This window comes from Rhipicephalus microplus, chromosome 9 (assembly GCF_043290135.1).
Source record: "Rhipicephalus microplus isolate Deutch F79 chromosome 9, USDA_Rmic, whole genome shotgun sequence".
In the NCBI taxonomy this organism is placed as follows: Eukaryota; Metazoa; Arthropoda; class Arachnida; order Ixodida; family Ixodidae; genus Rhipicephalus; species Rhipicephalus microplus.
Genome location: NC_134708.1, coordinates 24,495,175 through 24,508,378, shown reverse-complemented (window position 1 = coordinate 24,508,378; position 13,204 = coordinate 24,495,175).

Genomic DNA, 13,204 nt, shown 5'->3' with positions numbered 1-13,204 from the left:
TAGAGCTCCGACTGCCCCGTTTACCAAACTGTCGATGACGTCAATGTTTATGGTGTACGCATGCAGGGTTTCCCCGGCACGACTAGAATCTTAGGGAGATTCGCCAACTCGATGTGCGGGATGTGCGCTGCATTTTGCTGCGCTTCAACGACTTCCTGCTTGTCGCGGCAGCTGGGATGCATGTCGTTTACTGCGAGTTCCGTCAGGTTATCTTCTCCTAGCAGATGTATCGATTCAGCACCGGTGAAACGTAGAAAAAAGGGCATTCGCACACTTGGCAAAGCGGTGGCGCCCTCTCTTGCGCGGTGCCGGAACCAGCGACATGTTTCCGAAGTGTTTTTACATTTTTTTTAAAGTTCAATATTGCAATTTCTTTTTTGCTATTTCTGTTAATTATATTTTAGTCCTTGTTCGTTTATTTCAATTCGGTTTTGAGCATCGCTAAGCTTTTGTGGCCTGTATTGAGCGCTTTACTCTGAGCGTGACCACGTCACATGTAATACACGGATAAACGACAAGGCGGGCCCCTACAGTGCCATGTACCTAAACGAAGAGGAAGATGCCTTCCGCTTTCGAGTCATTTTAGGCGAATGCGTAAGGGACCGTATTAGTTCTTGCGCCGGACGTTCGCTCAGTAAGTAGGTCAACGAGCACGCTGTTAACGAGGATATGCAAACGTAAATAATTCTCACTCGATGACAGTGGACATTATGTCTCGTCAGAACGGTGCAAAAAAGAAAAGAAAATAGAAGTTAGCAAGTGCAACGCGTTTTCTCTCGCTTCGAGATAACATGAACTCCTATGATTAGGCATACGGAGACTGCGCATGCATGCGAATCGACCGTGCATTCATCACTGCGCGGTGTTCAGCCTTCGCACCTTACGCTGATTCCTTGATTCCAGACCTGGCGCGTGGGGCAGGGGCGGATCCATCCGCACATTTTAGGGAAGGGTGGTTGCTCGAAGTTGAACCGGAGAAGGATGGTTTGTAGTGGTTACTATATATCGTCACAAGAACCCAATCACAGCGTAAACAATTGGGGGACCCTTAAGCTTCGCCTTTAAGAGTTGAACGCGATAGCAAAATCCGGCCCCTAGTGCACCCTTCAACCGCTAACTGCTTATTTATTTATAAGGTTTTTTTTTTACGTATACACGCGCCCACACAAACACGCACACAGTAGATTAAACCAGCGCGCGCTATTATTGCTAAATGGGCTCATTTTCGTCGTGACACCTGTCGAACAAAATGCGTTAAAGGGGCCCTGAAACACTTTTTCAAGTAACAATGAAATGAATTCCCTAGAAGAGCTTATTGCCTCACGAATTCAACGCCGCGAAAATTTCAAGAATCCGTCCAGTGCGAGTTGAGTTACAAAGGGTTGTCGCATGCTGCAATCGCTTTATCTCTTCTCTCGTCCCGACGAAAGCGCTGGAAGCTAAGCAGAAGGGGGTGGCAGGGCAAAGAAGCTACCACGCCTCGTGACTTTGAGCACTTTTTTTTTCCTTCGAATCCACAGCTTTTTCAGTGTGATCGCGCGCGCACGCGTGGACAAGTAGCGGCTTCCCACGGCTATCTCGGTAACTTTATGTTTCGGTCACAGACGCGCAGACGATTTTTCGCTCACAACCAACGGGGCCGATGCCGGCGGCGGGTTTTCTGCGACACGAGCTTTTTGACGCTATCACGTCAACACCATTCATTTGTGCTCACAGTTGTCTCTCTTTTTTTCTGCTCGATGATAGGAGGTGAATGACAGTCAATGGAAGGAGGGGTCTGGAAGCGCTGACACAGGCTTTAGGGTGGAGGGTGATTGTCCCCACCCCCCCCCTCCTCTGGATCCGCCAGGGCATGTGGCACGGACGCCGCCTTTTCCTTACCATCGCTGCACGGATTAACGGCCCGGCCGCGATGCCTATAGCGGAGACGCTTTGCTCATTATGTATTCGATTTTTTTTCGAACGTGCCTAGTAGTATGATTTTACGGAGAAACAACGCGCTAATGTGGCCCTAAACGTGTTTCCCGCTTAAACCACGTGGAAAGGCTATAGCTTCGCCCGCTTTTTAAATTCGAAAACGCCTGCGCCTGGTCTGAGAATGCGTTCGTAAAAAGCAAGCGCCGTTTTTATGGGTTTTCCACGAGAAACCTCACCGGCCTGTCTTGCTGCTTTTGAAGGGAAAGTCAAGGGGGCCGTGAGCTTTCACGTACCGATGGTTGTGGCTTTGTGGACGAAGTTTCTTCATTCTTTCTAGATGCGAAGCAGCTTATGAACGAGACGTGTTCTCTCCCGCGCCTAGCCGCCGCTGTCGATGATGGTGATGACGATGGAGAACAAGCGCGTTCTAAACCACACATACATTCTATCTCTGCAATCACGGCGCCGGGTGTCGAACCTACGACCTCTCGCTTCGCAGTGCGAAACCACTAAGCCACAGAGCGTACGTTGCTCAGCCTGCTAACGGCGGGCTATTTATATTCATCATATGTCGTTGACGGTCCTTGGAGCTCAGAAAATAAGCGCGTTTTCGTCATCAACCGCGAGATGGCGCAAAAGGCGCGCGTTGGGTTGGAGACAAGATGAGGAGACAAGATAAGCAACTACAGGAAAATTTTTATTCAGAAAGGCAAATTGAAATAGCCACTAAACAAATTGAGAAAGTATAATCACGGAGGATAATAAGACAGTGTGGACATACACGAATCTAATTAGACTCTTTGAGCTAGAGCTTGCTAAGACGCGTAACAAGTCACCCCGGAAAAGAAGACACAAACCCAAAAGTTGGTGGGATGAGGAAGTTAAGAGAGCCATAGCAAAACGTCAGGAAGCCTCTAGGGAACACAGACATGCTAAGCAGCGGGGTGAACCGGCAGATGATGCTGAAAAAAAAAAAGGGGAAACCTTTCTAAGCTGTAGAAGGGATGCATCCCTTCTGATCAATGAAAAGATTAGAAGAAAGGGAGCCCAGTGGCTGGCAGAAGTACATAAAGAAGATAGAAAGGCAGCTGCGAAATTTTGGAACCATCTAAACTCCCTAAGAAATGAGACGAGCCTAGAGCAGAGTTTTATAACTACAGCCCAAGGTGCTAGGCTAGAAGGGGACGAAGCTATTGAATATAAAAGAACAAGGGTGACAGAAAAATTTCAACAAAGAAGTACTTTATGCACCACAATAGACAAGGACGAATCAAGTGGTACAATGGCTCCATTTTCACAACGAGAGTGGGAAAGGGCTGAGAAAAGGGTTCCTAGTAGTACATCAACAGGCCCAGATGGCATTCCAATTAGGCTGATAAAGACATTAGGTCCGAAGTCTAAGCAGGCTTTGAGAGAGGCAGTGAGCAAAATAATAATCGATGGTGAAGTCCCCGATGGATGGAAACTTAGCAGGATGAGCATGATCTATAACGGAAAGGGGGACAAAGCTGACATAAACAACTACCGTCCTATAACAGTGGCATCAGTGGCCTACAGGCTGGCGATGCAGATTATAAAGGAAAGACTGCAGGCATGGATAGAGGATGAGGGGGTGCTGGGGGAACTGCAGAATGGGTTTCGGAAACACAGGAGGTTGGAAGACAATCTGTTCTCACTGACGCAGTGCATCGAAATAGCAGAAAAGGAACACAGGCCCCTGTGGCTAGCATTTTTGGATATCGAGGGAGCGTACGATAGCGTGGTTTAGGAGTAATTGTGGGGAATACTGGACACACTAGGCGTGGAACATGTAGTCACTAATCTTTTAAAGGGTATACCTATAAAGGTTACAAGGTAGTTATAAAGTGGGAAAAACAGGTATCCAAGCCTGCAGAGGTAAAACGGGGGCTTAGGCAGGAGTACCCCCTGTCACCCTTATTATTCATGATGTACCTACAAGGATTATAGGCAAAATTAGAGGGAAGTGGACTGGGCTTCAACCTCTCTTTAGTCAAACAAGGAAAACTTATTAATCAGGCACTACCAGCATTAATGTACGCAGATGATATAGTGCTAATGGCCAACAACAAGGAAGATTTGCAGAGATTGATGGACTTCTGCGGTAATGAGGGAGATAGGTTAGATTTTAGATTCAGTAAGGAAAAATCAGCAGTCATGATTTTCAATGACAACGAAGGTAGTGAGCTTAGAATACAGGAGGTCACGCTAGAGATAACAGATAAATACAAATATCTGGGCGTATGGATAAGCAATGGGACCGAGTACCTGAGGGAACACGAAATATACGTGACGACTAAAGGTAACAGGAATGCAGCAGTGATGAAAAATAGGGCCCTGTGGAATTACAATAGGTATGATGTTGTGAGAGGAATATGGAAAGGGGTCATGGTTCCCGGGCTGACGTTCGGCAACGCGGTCTTGTGCATGAGATCAGAAGTTCAAGCAAGATTAGAAATTAAGCAACGTGGAATAGGTAGGCTTGCTTTAGGAGCTCACGGGAATACACCAAATCAGGGAGTACAAGGTGATATGGGATGGACATCATTTGAGGGCAGGGAAGCTAGCAGCAAGATAAAATTTGAGAAGCGATTGAGAGAAATGGGGGAAGAGCGTTGGGCTAGGAAGGTTTTCAGCTACTTGTACATGAAGAATGTCGATACAAAATGGAGGAAGCGAACCAGGAAGTTGACTGGTAAATACTTAGAAAACAGAAGGTGGCCAAACCAAAAAGAACTATCGGTTAAGAAGAAAGTGAAGGAAACGGAGACTGACATGTGGAAAATGGGCATGATTAAGAGGTCCGCACTAGAGATATATCGAACTTTTAAGCAGGAAATTGCCAAGTAAAGGATCTATTATAATACTCGGGGTAGTTCTCTACTGTTTGAGGCCAGGATGGGAGTACTGCGAACCAAGACATATCGGGCCAAATACGAAGGGGTAGACACAGTATGCAGTGCGTGTGGAGAGGAAGAAGAAACTGCCGAACACTTGATAATGTTCTGTAAAGGGCTTCACCCTATAGTTCAGGATGATGGCGCAAAGTTTTTCAAAGCACTAGGGTTTAGGGACCGGGAGGGCAAAATAGACTTTAAGCGGGTAGACTTAACTAGAAGGAGGTTATCTGATTGGTGGCTAAAGTCAAGGCACGAGTGAAATTTAAACTCTTCACTGCAAAGTACGAATCATCAAACTAACTTTTTAAAGAAAAAAAAATAAATCTAGTTTTTGGTTCATTAAGTATTACGGCTTGGTGGCGCTAGCCACCGCCCGATCTAAAGGGTACAGCCATATCCATCCATCCATCCATCCATCCGGGTGCGTTCTAGAAGTCGTCGCACAGCGCGTTGCGATGCGTGCGCACTTATCTCGTTATCGGGGGTGCCTTGTACGTCTTGTGCTTCCACAACAAGTGTACATTGAAATCACGGTGGTTAAAAAAGTGCACGAAGGTCACGAAAGGAGCGCGCTGCTCACACACGAAGTATAGCAATCGTGACAGTTTCCCGCGCTCGCCCAGTGCATACTTGTGCGTTCGTTTCGTACGTCTTCGGCAGCGCACTTTAAATGTCGAGCCGTGATAGTCGTTTGTCTGCGCTCGTTCTGAATATGCCCATTTCGTGCTTGAGGTGCGCGCTGCAAGTTTCGAGCTGTTGCCGTTCTTCACGTGACGTTACAATGTGATGCTGTAGCATTCATTCATTCTCCCTTGTGGCAAAATAATGCACAATAAACGCTCAACTGCCTCCGCGAAGACACGTTTCGCTTTCGCGTAATACCGATGCCCAGACAGATCAGCCACGTTTTTTTTTTCTGTTTTCCGGACATCTGTAGAAAGCAAAAGACACTTTAATAGATGGAAAGTTAGACTGTCTCATTAGACGTTTTGCAGGCTGGTCTACAACTTTATCATTATTTTTGTCCAGCTTTGTTGCTTTGAAAGTCTGTTAATTAAAGGAGTAGTGACACGATATTGAGACACCCAAAGAAAAGACATATTTTGTGTCCTTGGTGTGCGCTATCAACGCTCTGAACATACCGGAGCCGGACAACATGTACCAAAAAAAATTACCTTGATTTTAAAGCTTTCATCACCCAGCATCTGCTAACCCTTCCCCACAACTATGGGCATTTTTTCACTACGAGTCGACACAGTTTCTTGAGTTTTCTAAATTTGCGTCCTACATGCAGCTTAAGTCGCATAAAATCAGTCGCAGACTCTGGACGACAATTAACTCGTCGTTTGCGTGAACTACGCGTGACTGACGGCAAACGGGCAGCTGCTGCTAGCAGGACGTGAGTGTCAGTCTTCCCGTGACGTCAGACCTCTCTTGACAATTAACTGCGAAGCCACCCTCTCGATACCAAAACCACAATTGCTGTTTCAAGGCAGCTGTATTAAAAGTATATTCAATGCATTCTCAAGCATTACGACACTCTTTTTAGGGTTCTCGACGCCCACGTTTTTGCTTAGAGCAATAAACCGAAACCATTTAAAAACCGTGACAGTACTTTTTTTCACGCCTAATAAGTCAATAAGAAGAATACAGAAATGTACTTCAGGGAAATAGTCAGCAACTTGCATTAGAGTGCGTCGCATTCTCTTCAAAACTCCGCCCGGAGCTAGCTGGGAGCCCTATAAGGCCGGGAAAAAAGCTGCGGTAGAACATCCATCAACCGACGAGAAACACCTCACAACCCACATTTCGACGCTTTCGGGCCATCTCTTTCACGACTTGCCCATTAACTCCGTCCTGTCAGTGTGCTAAGGTTGTCGCTCCAACTTTGGGTTGAAAACTGGCACAGCTGGGTTTCGCGTTTGGAAGCGGGACACCTGAGCGGCTTTCCTTGAGAAACCTCGTTGAAAGGCCGATATTGGGTCTTATTTGTGACAGGCCTGTCTTGACACTTTCTCTTCCCTTACGCATGCACACGAAATGGCGTAATCGCCACTGGAATCTCTCGTGCGTTGCGCCTGGCTTATAAGAGAAAGGCCCAGCTCTGTGTCGCTGATGAAGGTCGGACCGGCTCGTAATATTCGAAGACAGAGACATTTACGTTGACATGTTTGATGTCGCTGGGCGTTCAAGTTGGATTAGGATTAGCATGTTGTAGGTAGCCGGTTATCTATAGCCTTGCGAAATACGCAAGAAATTGCGCACCCGGTTTCCTCTCTGTCCTTTTTTTTTGTTTTTGAACCAAGCCTTGGCATGCTCTTAGAAGTCGTGCGTAGCGCCACGTACCTGCATATAAGCCGGCGGCGTGTGTGCTATTCCGCATGCAGTATTGTACCTGGCCCCTTTCTTGACGCACCACACCCCAACATGATTGTCACTCATCATTCGCATACGAGGGTAGATTGCCAAGTTTTTTTTTAAATCGATAATGACAATTGTTGACATTTTAAGTCCCGAAGCCACGATATGGTAATGAGAGACACCAAAGTGTCTGGAGGGCTCCAGAAATTTTCTTTAGAATGCATCATTTCAAGAAACGCAAGTTACAGGCATGTGCTTGTAACATCGTGGTGCTGTATTTGAGCGCGCTGCTTTGCCAAAGAGACAACCATATAGGCGTACGTAGGAGGAAGGCATGTTAGGTGGCCGCCTGCCTTAGTCGGCTAAGAGGCGGGGTGGGGAGGCAATATTTGTTCTATACTTCGACATTTAAGGGGGGCGCTGTGATTATCATTCATCCCCTTCCCGGATGGGAACTTCGTACACGTTTATGTAGACAACTGTGGCCGTATAGGCGAGCCATAGTGGTCATAGGCGCCCCTTTCCATCTGCATTATTTGCGAAGGGGGGCGCCCCTCTTCCCTAATCTAATGTGCCTCTATGTGTACGGCGCCCATAGCGGCACCCTGCCCTAATCGTGTAAGCAGAATACCTAGTCAGACACATACGATTCAAGAAGGCGTGTTCCCATTCTAGTTGGTCGACTACATGAGGGGGAAAAAATGTAAAGCGCAGTTCGTGTGCACATGCTTTTTTTTTGTCCTCGTCCTTCTTGTGCCTTGCCAACTTTTCCCATGTGAAAGAGTTGACGCGTGGGCAAGTTGGGGGGCAAATACACAGGCAAACTAGTTTTTATTTCTATAAGGACGCTTATACAATGCAAGGGAGAGGGTGCGAGACGAAAAGAATAAGAAAAAAAAAACAGGAAAGGGCGTTCATGTACGGCGAGCAGAGATACATCATTTCACATACCTCGATTATTACGTACTTAGGGTTCATCATTTCTCATACTTAGCTCCGTCGCGGTAGTCTAGTGGCTAAGGTACTCGGCTGCTAACCCGCAGGTCCCGGGATGGAATCCCGGTTGCGGCGGCTGCATTTTCGATGGAGGCGAAAATGCTGTAGGCCCGTGTGCTCAGATTTGGGTGCACGTTATAGAACCGCTGGGGGCGGAAATTTCCGGATCATTACACCACGAACGCCGTAATCACATGGTGGTTTTGGGACGTTCACCGACGCTGGCTTTCCCGAAATAAGAGTCCTCACGAGGAGAAGCCAACGTCACGAACTACATTTCTCGCAGTTTGGTCACGGCGCCGGACATCGACGGTGGCCCTTTTGCATGTCATCTACAATGCATATCTACGTTACTGCAGCTCACTTCAAATGCACAAACGCAATGGATGACTTAGTTGGCTGACCACGTGAACTTGCAGACATTGGTAGGGAGTTTTGGAATAACGTTTTCAGGTTGTGCGGGCGTTGCTTTAGTTGCGGGTGCCGTATGAGATTTAGAATAGCGTTTCACCCCGACCGCATACCCAAATGCACTGCCTACTCACAGCGCTTCGCAAACCACATGCGGGCCGCACACGCCACCCGCTATTTCGAATTTTCTGCGGGCGGGCCGCGGACGCGAAGGGTGGCTCGCGTTACGACGCATGCGCAGTGGCAGCAATCGTACTGCGAGGGTTTTGCGATGCGCTATTCTAAAAAACCCCTAGTAACTCAACTAACGCGAAAATAGTGTTTCAAAGCTGGCTTTACTGCAATAAAGGTCACTATAAGGAGAAGTCAACCTCATGCATTTCATTTATACTATTGTTTTTGAAATGGTGCCAGACTGAGACGGAGGCACTTTCGCATATCTAAAGCAGCGCATATCTACATAAATGCAGCGCAATTCGAATTCGCAAGCCTCATGTGGTAATTTATTTACAGTTCACGTAAAGTATTGAACAATAATAACCCGACTCGCATGAAACTGGCTCGTCAAAAATTTGCTTACACGCAATAAGAGTGACCATCAGAAGAAGCCTATCTCATCAAATTATTTTATTCTGCAAAAAAAAAGGTGCAAGTTCAGGACAATATAAAAGCTTGATGTGGAATTGATGGGAAGTAAGTGTTGATGTAGCTCAAGGAGGCAGGGGGCAAGTACCCCTCTCACTCTCCTTTACTTTTGCCCTTCCCCTACCGTTGCTGATGCGCCTGAGTGAACGTGGTCTTGTTCTCTCCAAGGCGCGATGATAGTTGCAGCGCGAGAACAAAACGACGACACAGAGACAAGAAGGACACGAAGGAGACGTCCTTCTTGTCTCTGTGTCGTCGTTTTGTTCTCGCGCTATAACTATCGTCATGTCATACCAACTAGCCCAAGCTGCCACACCTCCAAGGCGCAACTGCCTTTTGCCGTCACGACGTACGAAACTCGGAAATTATTCGTGTAAAGCCCGACATGACAAACAGGACTTGGTGCTGAGCTAGTTCATTCAAACTCAAGTAAAAAGCATATACGACTCAAGGAATACAGAAACTAGGATAAGAAACGGACTGTCAGCGGCGCCAGTGTCAGTTCGTTTCTTCACTTTCATTGGTATGTGGGGTTTAACGTCCCAAAACCACCATATGATAATGAGAGACGCCGTAGTGGAGGGCTCCGAAGATTCCGACCCCCTGGGGTTCTTTAACGTGCACCCAAGTCTCAGCACACAGGCTGACAACATTTCCGCCTCCATCGGAAATGCAGCCGCCGCAGCCGGGATTCTATTCCGCGACCTGCGGGTCAGCAGCCAAGTACCAGCCACTAGACCACCGTGGCGGGGCCGTTTCTTCACTTTGTCCCGTACTTCTCGCTCCGTATCTGTTTTTCCCCAGCATGGCAGCATCTATGAAAACGGGCTCTTTGATGCTGCCGCGTTAAAAGAAAATAAATCGCCCATAGCTAAGCAACAACGTTCGCAATTACCAACAGTTATTCGCAGTATTAATGCTGTCGAGCTGCCCCGCTATGGTGGTCTAGTGGCTAAGGTACTTGGCTGCTGACCCGCAGGTCGCGGGATAGAACCCTGACTGCGGCGGCTGCATTTCCGATGGAGGGGGAAATGCTGTAGGCCCGTGTGGTCAGATTTGGTTGCACGTTAAAGAACCCCAGGTGGTCGAAATTTCCGGAGCCCTCCACTACGGTGTCTCTCATAATCACAACGTGGCTTTGGGACGTTAAACCCAACATATAAATCAATCGTTTCACATACTTATGGCTCAGCTAACTCGTGAAGTTATCGACGCTGATATGATACATAAGCTAGGTGATAAGTGCGTTACCACACCATCTATTGCGCTTTTGAATCAAGAATTCGATTATCTGGCTGGGTTTTCGGATGTATGTGTTTGTATGCTCGAAGTATGTGAAAGGATCGAGCAATGCTCACCGCACCTGTACATCCTTTTTTTCTTTTTTTATTCTTTTTGTGTCGCACCTTCTTCCTTGCATTGTATAAATGCCCTTCCTATCAAAATAAAAACAAGTAGTTGGAAGTCAGCGCTTTTTGCCTCCGCCTTCGCGTTCTTTCCCAATTGTTTTATGTTGTGTTAACCCTTTTTGAAAAGTTTTCCTACAATGTTTTCCAGTCCAACGTGTCCCACCTTGGTTTAAAAAGCGTGGTTCTGGACACGCAGGTATTTGACGAGAATGGCACCCGGGGGCCCTCGGTGTTGCATTCCAATGACTTTTTACCTGCCATCATTTCCTCGCAAAAAACGGTGACCAAAGGTAAGCCGTTGCAATAAGTATGCCATCGCTTGATTCTCATTTTTGTACCATGTAGTCATGTTTTACATGACACGCATGTCATAAGTATCATGTTTGGATGGTCTTTTATCTTCGTCTGGTCGCGTCATTTAATACCAAATTTGTTATGTGTGAAGCTAGCGAAATTGCCACGACTGTAGTTTCGAAGCTTTTATCCGGGCGGTGCTGCGGTGACACTCGGCCCCCTTAAAAGTGCCCTGCGTCTTCTTAAAAGCGATAAAAAAAAGCTTTAAGGGCACTCTGTGTAAACTAAAGTATGTTCGCCAAAACCTGTGGTTATTCGACTGACTATGCCATCTCCTTTCTTTTTGTTTCTTTGTTCCCCTTTCTCTCTTCTTTTTTTTATTCATTACACTCTCCTAGCAATGATATGATTGATGAGAGAGTATGAACGGTGCCACAGCTGGCACCGTTCCAGGGCACGGACATACTTATGGTCGCCGCGAGTATGAGCCATTAAAAGCTTTCGCCTTAAAACGCTGCTGATCGCTAGGTGAGGCTCCCGAGGACGCGTGAGGCAGAGACTTGTACCGCAGCACGTGGTCTGAAATTTGCAGGTACTTCTCAGCCAGCTAGAAATCGTTCTTTTTTTTCTCTCTATAAATGATGCTATAAACGCAAGTGACCACGCCACAACTTCAGTGTCTCAGGCCATTGGCCGATTTGAGCACCATGAGCTGTATATTTACCATGGCCACCGCGAGATGCCGCCCCGTGACCGTGCACCTGCGCGTGATCGCAGTCGGGCTTCTCATGAGAAAACGTGTCCGTGGTCAAGACGCATGCTGTCGAAGGGGCGCCCTCTGTTGCCCCCTTGTCATACCCTTCCTACACGTGACTTTCGGCACACTCGGAAAGAAAAGAAGAGCTTGAAGTGTGCGACAAGCCCCTTTAACCCCTTTCCAAATGAACGTATTCCTAAAACTTGTGTGTTAGTCGATTCGTGAAGCAATAAACTCATTTATTGAAGCCATTCGACGGTTACTTGGATAATTGTAGCGGGGCCCCTTTAATGGAGCACCCTGGGCATGCTTACGACTATGGTAACTGTGTATATGCGCTAATGGGCATCTGTTGGAATAGACCAATTGAGGCTGGCTAATATTTCGACGTGTGGGCAGCAAATTGTCGTTGATAAAAGATTGTCCTTTCTCCGTACCAGACGTGGAAGACGTCCACCTCACTACGTCTATGTTGGGACATGAAGGTCAAGCCTCTTGGCTCTGTTATCGGCGTACTAAACCACCGGGGTTCGTTCTGCCTAAGTTATTGTGCTGATTTATCCCTTAGAAGTGGTCTCGCGAGATAGCGGGCCACGTCGAATCACAGCATTAGTGTATTGCCGACAACACTTTTATTTCTTTCAATGCCAGTGCCAACGCGCGCTCTTCAACGGGAGCCGTCGGTACGCCTTAGTTCAGAGAGGGGTCGCGATGCGACGCCACTGGAGTAGCAGGGCTGCATGCATCACAAGTGCTTCAGAGCGCTTTACCACGAAGACATGAAATACGTGTGTCCCCCTACAATATGACACGTCTGTCAGATTTGTTTCTTCATGCTCCTTCTTTGTGGCTGGAAACAGTGCCGCCGCCACCTCACAGCACTAGTTATGCAGTGGCACCCGTGACGTGCCCCCATTGGTTGCCCGCATAGCCCTACGAACTACCACGAACGGCGACACGCTACCTCAAAACACCGAATCACTTACAGAGCCAGCCTGGCCGCAAACATTGTGATCATGAGGAATGCTAGGAGCCGCCCCACGGATCTGTACACAACTGAACAAAACATTACTTTATAGTATTATTCCCGTCGTGAGGAACTGCATGAGGAGCTCTCTTCCCTATCACCGCAAAGCACACGTAAAGGCATGGGCGAGAGCAGGAAAGGGCTAGAGGAGAGGGTGGTCAACAGCTGGATAGGGCGCATCTGGCTGGCATTGATAAAATAGAGGAGGCGCTGGTATTGTCAAAGGAGGTTGGTATTGCCACTCGCCCTCGCTTCATTAGTTCAATGTGATCCAGTTTTACACAAAGAAACAGCACCACTCAGCACTAGCCTCGCCGCGATGTTTGAGAAGCTTCACGATCGTTTCAGATTGTTCTCTTAGGGCCTGTAGACGCGCCTGGTCCTGTTTATTCGGGAGTTTACGTTAGCGCTAGCGATGACACCGGAAGTTTCGACAACTGATGCACAAAAGGCGACACGTTCCGCCGAT